Source organism: Sus scrofa, chromosome 10 (assembly GCF_054392235.1).
Source record: "Sus scrofa isolate SSC_HxYL_T2T_F1_AM1 chromosome 10, Sscrofa_HxYL_maternal_Yorkshire_Landrace_v2.0, whole genome shotgun sequence".
In the NCBI taxonomy this organism is placed as follows: Eukaryota; Metazoa; Chordata; class Mammalia; order Artiodactyla; family Suidae; genus Sus; species Sus scrofa.
The window spans coordinates 66,018,169-66,034,777 of record NC_139392.1 but is presented as its reverse complement, the minus strand read 5'-3'; the positions used below and the strand labels follow the sequence as shown (position 1 = coordinate 66,034,777).

Genomic DNA, 16,609 nt, shown 5'->3' with positions numbered 1-16,609 from the left:
AGTGTACAGAGTTCTCATATGGCTTAGTGGGTTAAGGATCCAGTGTTGGGTTATTGCTGTAGCATGGCTTCGAGCCCTGGCCCAGGAATTTCCACATGCCTCAGGTGTGGCCACAAAAGAAAAAAGGCATAATAGATGAACAATCAACAGTGTTCATAATTCTGTTTCATATTTTGTTTACTTAGCATTTAAATGATAAAGTACAGGCACCAAATATACAGCAAAGGGGCTGACAAACAGCAACTAGATAGTCTTGCCAATTTTTTTTTTTTTTTTGCCTTTTTTAGAGCCACACCTGTGGCATATGGAAGTTCCCAGGCTGGGAAATGGACCAGAGCTGCAGCTGCCAGCCGACACCACAGCTTGCGGCAACACTGGATCCTTAACCCACTGAGTGAGGCCAGGGATCAGACAGTATGTCAGGTTCATAACCCTCTGAGCCATGGCAGGAACTCCCAGGCTTGCCAGTCTTAACCATATGCAAAGAACCGATTCAAAGATGTGGGGTTTTTTTTTCCCCAAAAAAAATCTGTGTGTCAAATTTTCTTTGCCTTCAACTAATATCCAGGTAGGAAAGTTTTCTGAACATAGACTTTGATGTATCTGTATGTTGGACATCACCTAGAGCTTCTGAATGGGATATTTTAATGACAATAAATATAAAAATACATGAACAGCTTACAAGGATTAGGAAAAATTGACTTAAAATTCAAATTCTTTCTATAGCTTGTTTCCTTGTGGAATATAATTTCATGGTCTATTATTTCAATATGGAGCCTATGACAGCCAGATACATTTATATTTTGCAATGTATGTCCAAAGTTACCTTGGTTTTTTTTAGACACAAGCTAATAAAATCTTCAGTTAGTCATGTTTTGTCTAACATATATATGCTGAATATGAAACATCTTAGAAATAAGACTCAAAATGCCAGTTGGTAATTCTTTTGAGGTGATTATTTTAATTTATCCTTTAAGCCTATTACAGCTGAAGAATATGATGTTAATTTTTCTGAAATTAAGCCCAATTTACATTTAAATATGTCAATCTTTCCATTATAAATCTATTTTTAGAGCACATAAGTTAGGCCAAATTAGTTTTTTCAAGGAAAAAATTGGCATAAAAGCACCTTTTAAACTAAGCACTAATTTTTAAAAGTTAATTATGAAAAAATATACTGGAATGTTAATTTCACATTGCTAAAAATGATAAAAATACCATCACTTCTATGTCATTATGGTCACACTTCAAACAAGAAGATGTTTCTAATTTAAAATTATACATTCTCTTATTGAACAAGGACAGTCTATATACCCTAAAGACTTTTTTAAAAAATGAATCCATAAAAGTAGTCTGGTAAAGTGTCTGACGTGTAACATGCTTAGAAAATTGCCAGTTACTTTCAGAAGAGAATTTCTGGACTGTAGACAATTGCCAGTTACTTTCAGAAGAGAATTTCTGGACTGTAGACAATTGCCAGTTACTTTCAGAAGAGAATTTCTGGACTGTAGACAATTGCCAGTTACTTTCAGAAGAGAATTTCTGGACTGTAGACAACTGCCAGTTACTTTCAGAAGAGAATTTCTGGGCTATAGACAATTGCCAGTTACTTTCAGAAGAGAATTTCCAGACTACTCTGAAAGTTTTCAAGTTTAATAAGGTTTACATATTACCGTTCAGTTGGCATATAGGCCAGGTGCACATGCCACTCTCACTTATTTCCTCTTATAAAGTCAAGAGGTCATCCCAAATCACTTACGAATTGTATTCTGCCCAGGAGTGTTGAAACTATGTTCTCCCATCTGCACAGTTTGTATAGATCAGAGAAAGAAGCAGTAACAATGATTAGGGTGAGGGGACAGGAAAGAGGAAACAAAGCAATCGAGGTTTGTTGCCCTGGAGGCCTTGACCCAGTCAGCTAAAGGTACCTTAAGGGCCTCACTGTCTCACCTACCTGCATTCCCATATCTGCTATTTCTACTGGAGGATAACTGTAAAGAAGAATTTTTTATACATTTACTATAGGCCAGGCTGTCATGATACAGGGGCTGGCCTTACGATGGGTGGGTTCTTCCTCGTGGGGCTTTGGGGAACACATGAGGACCCGTGTCTCCCTCCTCTGGTTTTCTTCAAGGAGTAAAAAAATGTGGATGTGGTGTACTGGGTGCTGGTGGAATCAATGGGATTTGGTCATTGCTTGGACATGGGGAATCAAAGAAAGGGTTGAGTAAAAAATGACTAGGTTTCATGCTAAGTGAAGAGGAAGATCCTATTAACCAAGAGAATGCAGGAAAATATATGGCATATCAGTGCGGTTAAAGTACCTGCAGTGAATGTGTCATATTGCATAACTGCTAACATTTATGACTTTAAATGCGTATGAACTATACCCACTACTTTGGCAGATCCCTGGCTCTTTTTGTTCCTAAATGCTGTAGCACCTTTCTAGTCAAATGCTAACTGTCGGCTCTTCATATTGGTGGGTTCTGCATCCATAGATTCAACCAAGCACTAACTGAAAACATTTTTTTTGTTCTTGTTCTTTAGGGCTGCACCTGCTGCATATGGAGGTTCCCAAGCTAGGGGTCTAATCAGAGCTACAGCTGCTGGCCTGAGGCACAGCAACACAGGATCTGAGCCATGTCTGTGACCTACACTGCAGCTCATGGCAATGCTGGATCCTTAATCCACTGAACAAGGCCAGGGATAGAACCCGCAACCTCATGGTTCCTAGTTGGATTCATTTCCTCTGCACCACAACAGGAACTCCTGATTGAAAATATTCAGAAAAAAATTTCAACAAGTTCCAAAAAAACAAAACTAGTTGGGAGGTCCCGTCATGGCTCAGCAGTTAACGAATCTGACTAGCATCCATGAGGACACAGGTTCAATCCTTGGCAGCCTTGCTCAGTGGGCTAAGGGTCTGGAATTGCCATGAGCTGTGGTGTAGGTTACAGACACGGCTTGGATCCCATGTTGCTGTGGCTGTGGCATAGGTCAGCAGCTACAGCTCTGATTCGACCCCTAGCCTGGGAACCTCCATATGCCACAAGCGCAGCCCTTAAAAGCGGAAAAACAAAACTAGGAATTTGCCACGTGTGCTGGCAACTATTTACATGTCATTTACATTGTATTAAGTGGTATAAATAATCTAGAGATGATTTAAAAACATTGCAGCAGCCAACAGGCACATGAAAAGATGTTCAGCATCACTAATCATTAGAGAAATTGCAAATCAAAACTTTAGTGAGATACTACCTCACACCTGTCAGAATGACTATTGTCAAAAAGACCACAAATAACAAATTTTATTTGTTATTTAGCAAGGATATAGAGAAAAAGGATCCCCTGTACACTGTTAGTGGGAATTGAATTGGTGCAGCCACCATGGAAAACAGTATGGAGGTTCCTTAAAAAACTGAAAATAGAACTTTCCAAAAGGTATATGCATCTCAGTGTTCATAGCAGCCCTGTTTACAATAGCCGAGGTAAGGAAGCAACCTGAATGTCCATTGACAGATAAATGGATAAACAGGGTGTGGTATGTGTGTGTGTGTGTGTGTGTGTGTGTGTGTGTGTGTGTAACACTAGGATGTTAACTCAGCCATAAAAATGAATGAAATTTTGCCATTTGCAACAACATGGATGGATTTGGAGGGCCTTATGCTAAGTGAAATAAGTCAGAGAAAGACAAATACTATATGATATTGCTTATATGTGGAATCTAAAAATTACAACAACCCAGTGAATATAACAACAAAGAAGCAGACTCACAGATACAGAGAACAAACTAGTGGTTACAGTAGGGAAAGAGAAGGGAAGGGGAGAGGGCGAGGGTGAGATATGGGTAGAGGATTCCAAGGTACAAACTATTACGTATAAAATAAATAAGCTACAAGGATGTACTATACATCATGAGGAATATTGCCAATATTATAAAATAATTATAATGAAATATATCTTTAAAAATTGTGAATCACCATGTTATATACTTGAAACTAATATAACACTGTAAGTCAACTATACCTGAATAAAAACAAACTACAAAATAAGGTATATGGAGTTCCTGTTGCAGCTCGGTGGTAATGAACCTGACTCGTATCCATGGGAACATGGGTTTGATCCCTGGCCTTGCTTAGTGGGTTAAGGATCCAGTGTTGCCATGAGCTGTGGTGTAGGTCGAAGACATGGCTGGGATCCTGCTTTGCTGTGGCTGCATCATAGGCCGGCAGCTGTAGCTCCAACTGGACCCCTAGCCTGGGAACTTCCATATGCCGTAGGTGCAGCCCTAAAAATTAAATAAATAAATAAATAAAGTATATGGGACAGTGTGTGTAGGTTATATGTAAATAATATATCACTTTACATAAGGGACTTGAACACCCATGGATTTTGGTGTCCTTGCAGGTCCTGGAACCAACTCTCCTTGGATATTGCAGGATGATGGTATAGTGTTATCTCCTAGTCTTGCAAATATGCCTGCAGCTGCCCATGAGCAATGTGCACAGATTGTCTGACAAGTACCGAGGTCCTACACCCTGTTCCTAAGTAATTTACTCTAGAGTTAGCTTTTTTTTTTTTTCTTTTTAATGGCTGTACCTGCACCTTATGGTAGTTCCTGGACCAGAGATGGAATCCAAGCTGCAGCTGTCACCTGCGCCACAGCCGTGGCAACAGCAGATCCTTTAAACCCACCGCACTGGGCTGGGGATTGATCCCATGCCTCCACAGCAACCCAAGACGCTGCAGTTGGATTCTTAACCCACTGTGCTACAGCGGGAGCTCCTAGAATTAGCTCCTTAGTGTGTACAGTTTCCTCAGCAGTAACAGCTGATATTATGCATTGTAGCTGTCTCATGCCAACTGATGTACGTTCTCTGGTAACTGCAGGCTTGAGCACTGGGACAGACTGAGCTCAGTTTCTGACATGTTCCGTTTAAAAGGTCAGTGTGAATTTTAGGTCTAGAGCAGTGCTATCCAGTAGAAATGTAATGTGAGCCACCTTCATTACATTACATTTTGTAGCAGCCCCGATTTCAGAAAAGATAAAAAGGTACCATTAGTTGTAGTAAGATACTTTATTTAAGCCAGTCTATCCAAGGTATTATTATTTCAGGATACAATCAATATAAACTAATATTTCACATGGTCTTTTGGGGTACTAAATCTTCAAAATCTGGCTGTGCTTTTACACTTATGATACATTTCAATTTGGACTGGCTACATTTCAAGTTTGCAGTAGGTGGTTAGTGGTTTTCTTATTCAGCAGTTCAGGTCCAGAGACAGGGGAGAAGGAAGATTCGGGAAATAACACTGGAGAGGAATTAAGCCATGAGCAAGGAGGGAGACGTTGTGTTTGGCAGAGAGTTTAGGGAAGCCTGGAAAACATCGACATTTGCTCTCATGGAGCATGACGACCAGGAAGAAGAGCTGTTAAGGCAAATTCATGGAGTTCCCGTCGTGGCTCAGAGGTAACGAAGCCGACTGGTATCCATGAGAACGCAGGTTCAATCCCTGGCCTCGCTCAGTGAGTGAAGGATCAGGTGTTGCCGTGAGCAGTGGTGTAGGTTGCAGACACAGCTCGGATCTGGCATTGCTGTGACTCTGGCAGAGGCCAGCAGCTACAGCTCTGATTTGACCCTAGCATGGGAACCTCCATGTGCCACAGGTGCAGCCCTGAAGAAAAAAAAAAAAAAGTCTCGGGAATTCAGTGGGTTAACCTGGGTTCTGGAATGAACACTGCTAAGCAGTCAACAAGGATTTCCTAATTCAGTTATGATAAAATAAACAATCCTTGTGGTAGAACCTCTCAAGTAAGAAGCTCTAATTCAGGAACAAAGAAATCCCCTGCTCTGGTGAATACAATGGGGTAGGAATAATTCAATCTTATCCTCTTTAGGATTTCATATAGAACTCCTTCTCCACAGTATCAGCCCAAGGTCTTATATCATTAAAACCCCCACCTTTTTTTTTGTTTTTTTGGTCTTTTTAGGGCCACACCCATGGCATGTGGAGGTTCTCAAGCTAGGAATCAAATTGGAACCGCAGCCGCCGGCCTACACCACAACCATAGCAACTCTGGATCCGAGCTGAGTCTGTTACCCTCACCACAGCTCATGGCAAAGCCAGATTCTTAAGCCGCTGAGCGAGGCCAGGGATCGAACCTGCATCCTTATGGACACTAGTCGGGTTCGTTACCACTGAGCCACAAGAGGAACTCCACAAAACCTTATGAACATAGAAGCAGAGCTGTTGGCAATTCTAATGAAAATATAAGCAGTCTAGGAGAGCTACTAAAGTCATTTGCTAATTATAACAAAACTGTAGCTTAGGGAAGTGACAGAAAGAGGGGAAGAAGTGGCAGGAAACCTGAGCAGGACCAGCCCTTTCCTCAGACAGAAAAAGTGATCAAATAGAAAGATTGGTGAGCACCTAGAAAAGGCATGAAGCCCCCTCCTCCTCGCACTGACATTGGTTTTGTATTTGCCAACGTCCATACCTGGCAGGTAAAACTACCTGTAACTTTCTGGAAGGCAGGAAATTGAAGAGACTGCAGGAAACGCCACCTGCAGCGGTCCCAGCAGTGGCAGAGAGGGGAGTTCAGTCTGGGTGGAGCCAAAAGGGTCATTGTGGCTGTCCCCAGACTCTGCAGGTGTGGTGGTGTTCCACAGTACCAGGGGGTGAGCCCAGGAGCTGACATGCCTCTTGGGTTTTGAAGCCTGGCTCGGGGAAAGAAAAGCATCACTAATGCTTTTGAATCAGGAAAATGGGCTTTAGGTATTGAGGTCAACCAGAAACTCACATTGTCTGAATCCAAGTCTAAGCACTTAATGTTTGCTTGAACTATAGTATTGTCTGTTAATTAAAATTCTTTATGTAACTATAGTTTTGAGTACCTTCCTCACATTTCAGATATTCCCTGGAGCGCTGGGAATAGTCCATTTATCAAAATGCAATTAAATTACTTAGTAGGATTACTAGGTATCGGTGCATATATTATGCTACCGCATATAGAATCATACACAGATCTGCTTCTGATTGGCTTTTTTCTTATTACAGTATTTGTACTTTTCCTTTTTTGTTTTTTGTTTTTTGGGTTTTTTTTGGGGGGTGGGGGTTTTTTTGTTTGTTTGTTTTTTGTTTTTTTGTTTTTTGCTTTTTAGGGCTGCTCCTGTGGCATGTGGAAGTTCCCAGGCTAGGGGTCAAATTGGAGCTACAGCTGCCGGCCTACACCACAGTCACAGCAACATGGAATCCAAGTTGTGTCGGTGACCTGCAGCACAGCTCACAGCAATGCCAGATCCTTAACCCACTGAGCAAGGCCAGGGATTGAACCTGCATCCTCATGGTTCCGAGTTGGGTTCATTAACCGCTGAGCACAAAGGGAACTCCCTGCACTTTTCCCTTAAAGTGAGAAAGAAAAACATACACATGCACATAATTAAAGTATACAATTTGTTGTTTTGACATATATACATATACATACTGTACACACACACACACACACACACACACACACAAAATCATTACCAAGTCAAGATAAAGACCCCCCCAAAGTTTCATGCTACCCCTTGCTAAACCTCCTCTCCTGCCCCTTTCTGTCTTGGGCCAACCACTGATCTGCTTTCTATCAATACAGATTCATTTTCATAGATTAGCATTTTCTGGAATTTAATGTAAATAGGATCCTACAGTATGTGCTTGATTTTTTTTGGTTGGCTGCTTTCACTCAGCTCAGGTATTTTCATATTCATCTCTGTTCTCAAATGTATCAATAGCTCCCTCTTCTATTGCTGAGTAGTATTACATGGATTTTCCACAATTTGCTTATCCTTTTGCTTGTTGATGGACTTTTGAGTTATTTCCATTTTGGGGTTATTACAAATAAGGCTGCTATGGATATTCCTGTACAAGTCTTGAATGGACATGTATCTCCATTGCTCTTGAGTAAATGCCTAGGAGTGAGTGACTGGATCATATGACATGTGTATGTTTAGCTTTTGAAGAAACTGCCAAACCAGTTTCCCAAAGTGGTTGTGCCATTTTTACATTCTCACCAGCAGTTTATAGGAAGCATCCTTACCAACACTTGGTATGTTCAGTCTTTTTTATTTGAGACGTTCTAGTAGGTGTGAAATGATATCTCATGACTTCAATTCCAATTTCCCTAATGACTAATAATGTTGAATGTATTTTGATGCGTTTATACGCTAGCTCCATAACTCCTTTGGGGAAATGTTCACATTTTTTTACCTTTTTTTTTAAATGGTCAATGGTCAATTTTGAGTTAATTTTTAAACGATGCTGGATATGAATTGAAGCGCATTTTGGGGAGCATAAGGGCATCATTTATTGAAAAGATTGCCCTTTCTCTACTGAATTTATTTTTTAATTTTGGAAAAATCAGTGTTTTGTTCCCTTGTTCTATCTGTCTATATTTATGCCAATACCACAGTCTTAATCCTGTAGTTTTATAATAAGCCTTAAAGTTAGCTAGGTAATTAAATAGTTAGCCTTCCTAACTTATTGTCGTTTAAAAGTTGTTTTGACTATTCTAGTTCTTTTATATTTCCATATGAACTTTAAAATTAGTTTGTAATTTTCTATAGGAAATGCTTCCAGAGAATTTCGATTGGAATGGCATTAAATCTATAGACTTGGGGGGGGGGAATTGATATCTTAACAATACTGACTCTTCTGACCCATAAAAAAGGACTCTTCTTTCCATTAAATTAGATTTTATTTAATATCGCAGCTATATTCTCTAGTTTTCATCAAATGGGTTTTTCACGTCTTTGGTCAGATTTATCCCTATATAACTGATTATGTATTTTTGACGCTACAGGTAAATGGTTTTTTTTTTTTTTTTTTTTTTTTTTTTTTTTTTTTTGTCTTTTCGCCATTTCTTGGGCTGCTCCCACAGCATATGGAGGTTCCCAGGCCAGGGGTCAAATCAGAACTGTAGCCACCGGCTTATGCCAGAGCCACAGCAACATGGGTTCCGAGCCACATCTGCAACCTACACAGGCCACGGCAACGCCGGATCCTTAACCCACTGATCAAGGCCAGGGATCGAACCTGCAACCTCATGGTTCCTAGTTGGATTCGTTAACCACTGAGCCACAATGGGAACTCCATAAACGGTATTTTAAAATTTTCTATTTCTGATGGTTTATTGCTTTTATATAGAAATACAATTGATTTTATATATTAATCTTGTCTCCTACAATTTAGGTGCAAGTTATTTACTTATTTACTCTAGTAGGTTTTTGGAGATTCCATCAGATTTTCCGTGTAGACAGACTTTATCTCTAAAAGGCCAGATGCTAAATATTTTAGGCTTTGGGGGTGGCATGCACTCTCTGTTGCAGATTCTTTTTTCTTTTTCTGTTGCAATTGTTGTGGCTGTTACTATTATTGACTACCATACAAAAATGCAAGAGCCATTCCTCATTCTGTAAGTCATCGAAAAACAGGTTGTGGTTCGCCAACCTCTCACATAAGTGTGTCATCGGCAAATAAGGGCTTTTTCTTCTTTTCCACACTGGATGCTTTTATTTATTTTTTCTTTCCTAATTGCATTGACCAGAAGCTCTGTACAGTGTTGGAAAGAAGCAGTAAGAGCAGATGCCTTAATCTTACTCTTTTTTTTTTCTTCTTCTTCAATATTTACAAAGTTTTTTTCTAACATAGCCTCTTCTTGGTCTTCTAACTGTCCTCTGTCCCAAGATTCGGGCAACTACCTTCCCTCAGCACATCTTGATCTTACTCTTTATCTTGGGATAATGCATTCGGTCTTTTCACCACTAAGTTTAATATGAGCCGTAGGTCTTTCATGGGTACCATTTATCAGGTTAGGGAAGTTCTCTTCTACCACGACTTGGGTGAGAATTTTTATCAGGGCTAGATGCTGATTTTGTCAAGTGTTTTTCTATATCAATTGACATCATCTCATGGATTTTCCTTTTTAATTTGTTGTTACGGAGGATTACATTAGTTTTCAAATGTTAAACCAATCCGGCATTCTTAGGATAAACTTAAGATAAACTCTGTCAGGATGTATTATCCTTTTCATACATCCTTCTTTTTTTTCTTTCCCCTGCCCCTTTTTTTTTTAGGGCCACATCTTCGGCATATGGAAGTTCCCAGGCTAGGGGTTAAATCGGAGCTGCAGCTGCCAGCCTACACCACAGCCACAGCAATGTGGGATCCGAGCAGCATGGGATCCAAGCCACGTCTGCAACCTACACCACAGCTCACCACAACACCGGATCCTTAACCCACTGAATGAGGCCAGAGATCAAATCTGCATCCTCATGGACACTAGTGGGGTTCGTTACTGCTGAGCCATGATGGGAACTCCCCTTTTCATACATTATTGAACTTAATTTGCTGTAATGTTGTTTAGGGTTGTGCATATATTCATTTTTATAGTATTATTTTCTTATGACGTCTTTCTCTGTTTTGCTATTAGGAGGATGTTGGCTTCAGTGAATAAGTTATAAAGTTTTGTTTCCTATTCAATTTTCCTGAAAAGTTTTATAAGCTCTGGTGTTATGTCTTCCTTAAATGTCTGGTAGAATTCACAAGTGAAGCCATCTAGACCAAAAGTTTTCACTTTCGTAAGTTCTAAAACTACAAGTCCAATTTTTAAAATCTATTTGGGGCCATTCATTATTTATTTCTTGTTGAGTGAGCGCTGATATCTTATGTCTTTCAAAGAATTAGTTCATTTTTTTTAAAACTGTCAAATGTTTTGGCTTAAAGTTGTTTCAAATATTTTCATATCCTTTTAGTATATATAGAGAGCCTGTAGTTATGGCACCTCTTTCTTTCCTGATATTGATAATTTTTATCTTCTTTTTTTATCCTGATCAATCTGGCTAGAAGTCTATCAATTTATTGATCTTCTCAAACAACCAGCTTTGTTTCATTAATTTTTCTCTATTGCTTTTCTTTCTTTCCTTCCTTCTTTCTTTCTTTCTTTCTTTCTTTCTTTCTTTCTTTCTTTCTTTCTTTCTTTCTTTCTTTCTTTCTTTCCTTCTTTCCTTCCTTCCTTCCTTCCTTCCTTCCTTCCTTCCTTCCTTCTTTCTTTCTTTCCTTCCTTCCTTCCTTCCTTGCTTCCTTCCTTCCTTCCTTCCTTCTTTCTTTTTGGTCTTTTTAGGGCTGCACCTGCAGCATATAGAGGTTCCCAGGCTAGGGGTCCAATCGGAGCTGTAGCTGCAGGTCTACACCACAGTCACAGCAACACAGGATCCGAGCCATGTCTGCAACCTACACCACAGTTCACAGCAGCACTGGATCTTTAACCCACTGAGCGAGGCCAGAGATCAAATCCGCAATGTCTTGGTTAGTAGTCAGGTTTGTTAACCACTGAGCCAGGACGGGAACTCCTCTCTATTGCTTTTTATTTCCATTGATTTCCTTTGTGATTTTATTATTTCCTATCTTCTGATTACTTGTGGGTTTCATTTTCTCTTCTTTGTCTAGTTTCTTAAGGTGGAGACCAAGGTAATTGATTTGACACCTTTATCGTTTTCTAATAAATGTGCTTAGTTGTATAAATTTTCCTCTAATACTGCATCCCCGAAGTTTTGATAAATTCTGTTCTCATTTTTATTACGTTAAAAATACTTTCTGATTTCCCTTTTGATTTCCTCTTTGACTCGTGGATTATTTAGATGTGTGATATTTAGTTTCCAAATATTTGAGGATTTTCCAGGTGCCTTCCTGTTATTGGTTTGTAATTGGATTCCACTGTACTCAGAGAATACACATGATATTACTCGAATATTTGTAAAACATTTGAGACTTCTTCTGTGCCCCAGAATATGGTTTATCCTGTTAGTGTTCCATGTGCACTTGAAAAAAAATGAGTACTTTGATGTGGTTAGGGTGAAGCATCCTATAAAGTTTAATAAAGTCAAGTTGGTTAATATTATTCAAATATTCGACATCTTCATTGATTTTATGATTACTTGTTCTATCAGTTATTATGGATTTGCCAATTTCTACCTCCAGTTCTATCAGTTTTTTTCTCCATCTATTTTGAAGCTGCCTTATTAGGTGCATAAATACTTAGGAATAATGTGTTCTCTCAATCACCCCTTTTTCACTACGAAATGGTCTTAATCCCTGGTCATATTCTTTGTGTTGGAATCTACCTTTTTTTCCTACTAATAGAAACATTATGATTTTTTTTGGGGGGGGGAGTTAGTATTAGCACGCTAAATTCTAGTTTTTTCTATCCATTTACCTACTCGTGTATCTTTATTTAGAGTGGCTATTTATAGACAGCGTATAGTTGGGGTGCTATTTATTCTTTTCAGTCGTGCAGATTTTCATCTGGTGTCCTGTTCTTTCTGCCCAAAGGACTGTTAACATTTCTTATAGTACAGTTCTGTTGATCATAAATTCTTTCTGCTTTTGTCATGTCTTAAAAAAAATACTTTATTTTGTCTTTCTTTTCAAAAAATATTTTGCGAGGTGTAGAATTTTACACTGAATTTGTTTTTCCTTTCAGAAGTTTAAACATGTTGCTCCATTTTATTCTCACTTGTGTTATTTCTTTCTTTGTATTTCTTTTTATTGTTTTTAAATTTTTTGGTTTTTTGGGGCCACTCCTGGCATACGGAAGTTCTCAGGCTAGGGGTCGATTCGGAGCTGCAGCTGCCGGCTTACGCCACAGCCAAAGCAATACAGGATCTGAGCCACATCTGTGACTTACACCACAGCTCGTGGCAACCTTGACCCACTGAGCGAGGCCAGGAATTGCATCTGCATCCTCATGGATACTAGTTGGCTTTGTTTCCGCTGTGCCATGACAGGAACTCCTCACCTGTATTATTCCAGAGAATAAATCTGCTACTGTCTTTACATTGGTTCACCTGTATGTTATGTGTCTTTTTCCTTTGGCTGCTTTTTTTATCTTATCTTTTTATTTAGGGCTGTACCTGAAGTATATGCAAGTTCCCAGGCTAGGGGTCAAATTGGAGCTGTAGCCGCCGGCCTACACCACAGCCTCAGCAACATGGGACCTGAGTCATGTCTGTGACCTACACCACAGCTCACGGCAACGCCGGATCCTCAACCCAATGAGCCAGGCCAGGGCTTGAACCCACTTCCTCATAGATACTAGTGGAGTTTGCTACTGCTGAGCCACAATGGGAACTCCCTGCTTCTTAAATATTATTTTCATTGATTTGGGGCAACTTGATTATGATGCACCTTGGCATCATTCTCTTCATATTTCTTGTGCTTAGGGTTTGTTCAGCTCTTGGGTCTGTGGGCATATAGTTTTCATAAACTTTGGAAATTTTTGAGCCATTATTTCTTCAAATACTTTCCTTCTCCCCTCTTTCTCTCCTGTCCTGTGGAAACTCCATTTTCACCTACATTTGGCTACTTAAAGATTCCCCAGAGTTCCTAAGGTGCTGTTAAAATGTTTAATCTGCTTCTATCCTCTCTGTTTTAATTGGAGATATTTCCTTTTTTCCTTATATTTTTAATGATTTTTATTTTTTCCATTATAGTTGGTTTACAGTGTTCTGTCGATTTTCTACTGCACAGCAAAGTGACCCAGTCACACACACACACACACACACACACACACACACACACATATGCATTCTTTTTCTCACATTATCCTCCATCATACTCCGTCATAAGTAACTAGATATAGTTCCCAGTGCTATACAGCAGGAACTCATTGCTTATCCATTCCAAAAGCAATAGTTTGCATCTGTTAACCCCACATTCCCAGTCCATCCTGCTCCCCCCCGCCCTTGTCAACCACAAGTATGTTTTCCAAGTCCATGAGTTTATTTTCTGTGGAAAGGTTTGTTTGTGCCAAATATTAGACTCCAGTTATAAGTGATATCATATGGAATTTGTCTTTCTCTTTCTAATTTACTTGGTATGAGAGTCTCTAATTCCATGCATGTTGTTGCAAATGGCATTATTTTGTTCTTTTTTATGGATGAGTAGTATTCCATTGAGTATATATATATATATATATATATATATATATATATATATATATCACATCTTCTTAATCCATTCATCCATTGATGGACATTTAGGTTATTTCCACTTCTTGGCTATTGTGAATAGTGCAGCAATGAATGTACGGGTGCATGTGTCTTTCTCAAGGAAAGTTTTATCCAGATAGATGCCCAAGAGTGGGATTGCTGAGTCATATGGTAATTCTATATTCAGTTTTCTAAGGTACCTCCATACTGTTTTCCATAGTGGTTGAACCAATTTATATTCTAATTGGGGATATTTCTATGTCCTCAAGGAGAGTAATTTTTTGCAATGTTTAATTTGTCCTTATTCCCATCCAGTGTATTTTACATTTCAGATATTAGAATTTTCACGTCTCAATATTTAGCTTGAGTCTTTTCGTACATCTCTCATATCTCTGCTTAACATGTTGACTTTTCCCTCTGGCCTCTTGCACATATGGAATCCAGTTCTAATTACAGTTTAAATATTTTTGCTTACTTTCAGTTGGTTGACTTTTCTGTTTATCATTGGACATTGGACAGTGAATTTTAATGTGTTGAGTGTTGAAATTTTTTTTTTTTTTGTATTTCTACAAATATTCTTGCGTTTTGTTCTGGGATGCCATTACATTAATCTGGAACAAGGTGATCCTTCCTGTCTTTGCTTTTACGCTCTGCTAGTAAGACTAGAGTAGGTCTAATTCCTCCCCACCTCTGTGGCAAGACCCTCCCAGTTATTCTGCCTGACACCTGGTGACTTAGGAGTTCTCCATTTAGAGTGGTGAGATCAGGCACTATTCTTTGCTGGCTTGAACTTCAGAGATGGTTCCACCTCATCTTCAGGTGCTCCCCTTCCAGTCCTGAAGTGGTTTCTTCATTCACAGGTGCCTAGAGATTCAGTACTGCACTAGAGATTCAGGCCACCTGACGCAGGTCTCCGAGTTCTGTGTTCAGCATCCTCCCCTCCAGCAACCTGCCCTGACATCTAGGCATCCTGGTTCCCCAGACGCCCAGCTCTGACTCCCAACTCAGGGAGATGGCCAAGCCTTGCGTGGGTTCTCTCTTCCCACACAGCAACCTGGCTACCCTCTCCAGGCAGAAGGCTGGCACAACCTTAGGGCTAACCATTTCCATTTTCCTCTTCTCAGCAATCACTTGCTTTCTTTGCGGTCTGAAGTCCAGTGATGTGAAAGCCATTTTTGCTATTTTCTGTTCTTCAGTTACCTGAGACAGAAAGCAAGTCCAGTCCCTGTTACTCTATCTCAGCATGAAGGAGAATTCTTATTTTCCTTCTAGATTTTCTTTTCTAGAATAAATGTATTCTAGTGTGATAGCTGACAGAGGTGAGTTATTGATTTTAAATACATGCCTCACTGATGAGGAAACAAAGGGCCCGGTAAGTGAAGTTGCCAAAACCCCACGATCAGTTCATCGGGTTTAGCGCTGTTTCCTCTAGATGAGTGAATTTCAAGCCTGTCTCATGGACCCTTAGGGTTTCCCCTGGGAAGAGCTCAGTGCCTCGCACTCAGGCCCTGGGGAAGTCGGGGGCAGGCGGGGATAGTCACCTACTTCAATTAGAGCAGTTATTTTTTCCATTTTGTGTATTAAAACTGTGCATGAGATTGCTTCGAGTAAACTTTTTTAGCTGCTTTAAAAGGAATTGAAAATTACTGCACAAGGCCACCCTGCCCTTCAATAGCTTTGTTTATGAAATTCAAGAGGGGTCACCCTTTTCATATTCATTTAGCACTTTTCTTTGATGGCAAGGTTTACAAAATAAGAATCTCTCTGGTAGGCCTGAAGAATTCAAATCTTAATTCTTCCATTCTCACAAGTTCAGTGCATGTAAAAGTCGCTTACAAGTCACTTGTTTTGGGTCTGAGTCTTTCTTGGAGAGCTCTTGGCAATGCCTCTGCCCTTGAGGAGATCCTGGGGTCTTTTCTAAAGTATTCCGAGGGGCACTTGGGAAAAACTGCTGGGGAGGGCGTGAGCTGATGTCTTTGTCCTGCCAGCTCTGCGTCACTGTGATGAATCCATCTTGCTTCTGCTAAGTCATTACCACCCCACCCCCAGCAAGATAACCCCCCCTTCTTGAAAGCTAAAGGTGAAAAGGTGAAAGAGAGAGCTGCATGGAAGTGTAGCAAAAGTGCTAAATAATAATGAAAGTAATGTCATCTTCATTTATTCAGCTTCTTCTTCTTCTTCTTCTTTTTTTTTTTTTTTTTTTTTTTGTCTTGGTAGGGACACACCCATGACATATGGAAGTTCCCAGGCTAGGGGTCAAATCAGAGCTGCTGCTGTTGGCCTATGCCACAGCTACAGCAGCAGTGGATCTGTGCCACATCTACAACCTACATCACAGCTCATGGCAATGCTGGATCCTTAACCCACTGAGCGGGGCCAGGGATGGAACCTGCGACTCCTGGATTCTAGTCAGATTTGTTACCACTGAGCCATAATGGGAACTCCTATTCAGCTTCTTAGGTATATATTCTTTCATTCCATCTTCTCCATTGTTTATTGAGACAGAACTTTGCATTTCCTCCATTAAGAAAAAAAAATTTAGGGCATTCCCATCGTGACTCAGTGGTAACAAACCTGAC

At 39.9% G+C, this 16,609-nt stretch overlaps 1 protein-coding gene across 23 annotated transcripts in view; it reads left to right on the top strand.

Annotated features, from left to right (window-relative positions):
- The window catches only part of ODAD2 (outer dynein arm docking complex subunit 2), a 186,558-nt gene that overhangs the window by 126,082 nt on the left and 43,867 nt on the right, over positions 1-16,609 (top strand). The window lies entirely within an intron of this gene.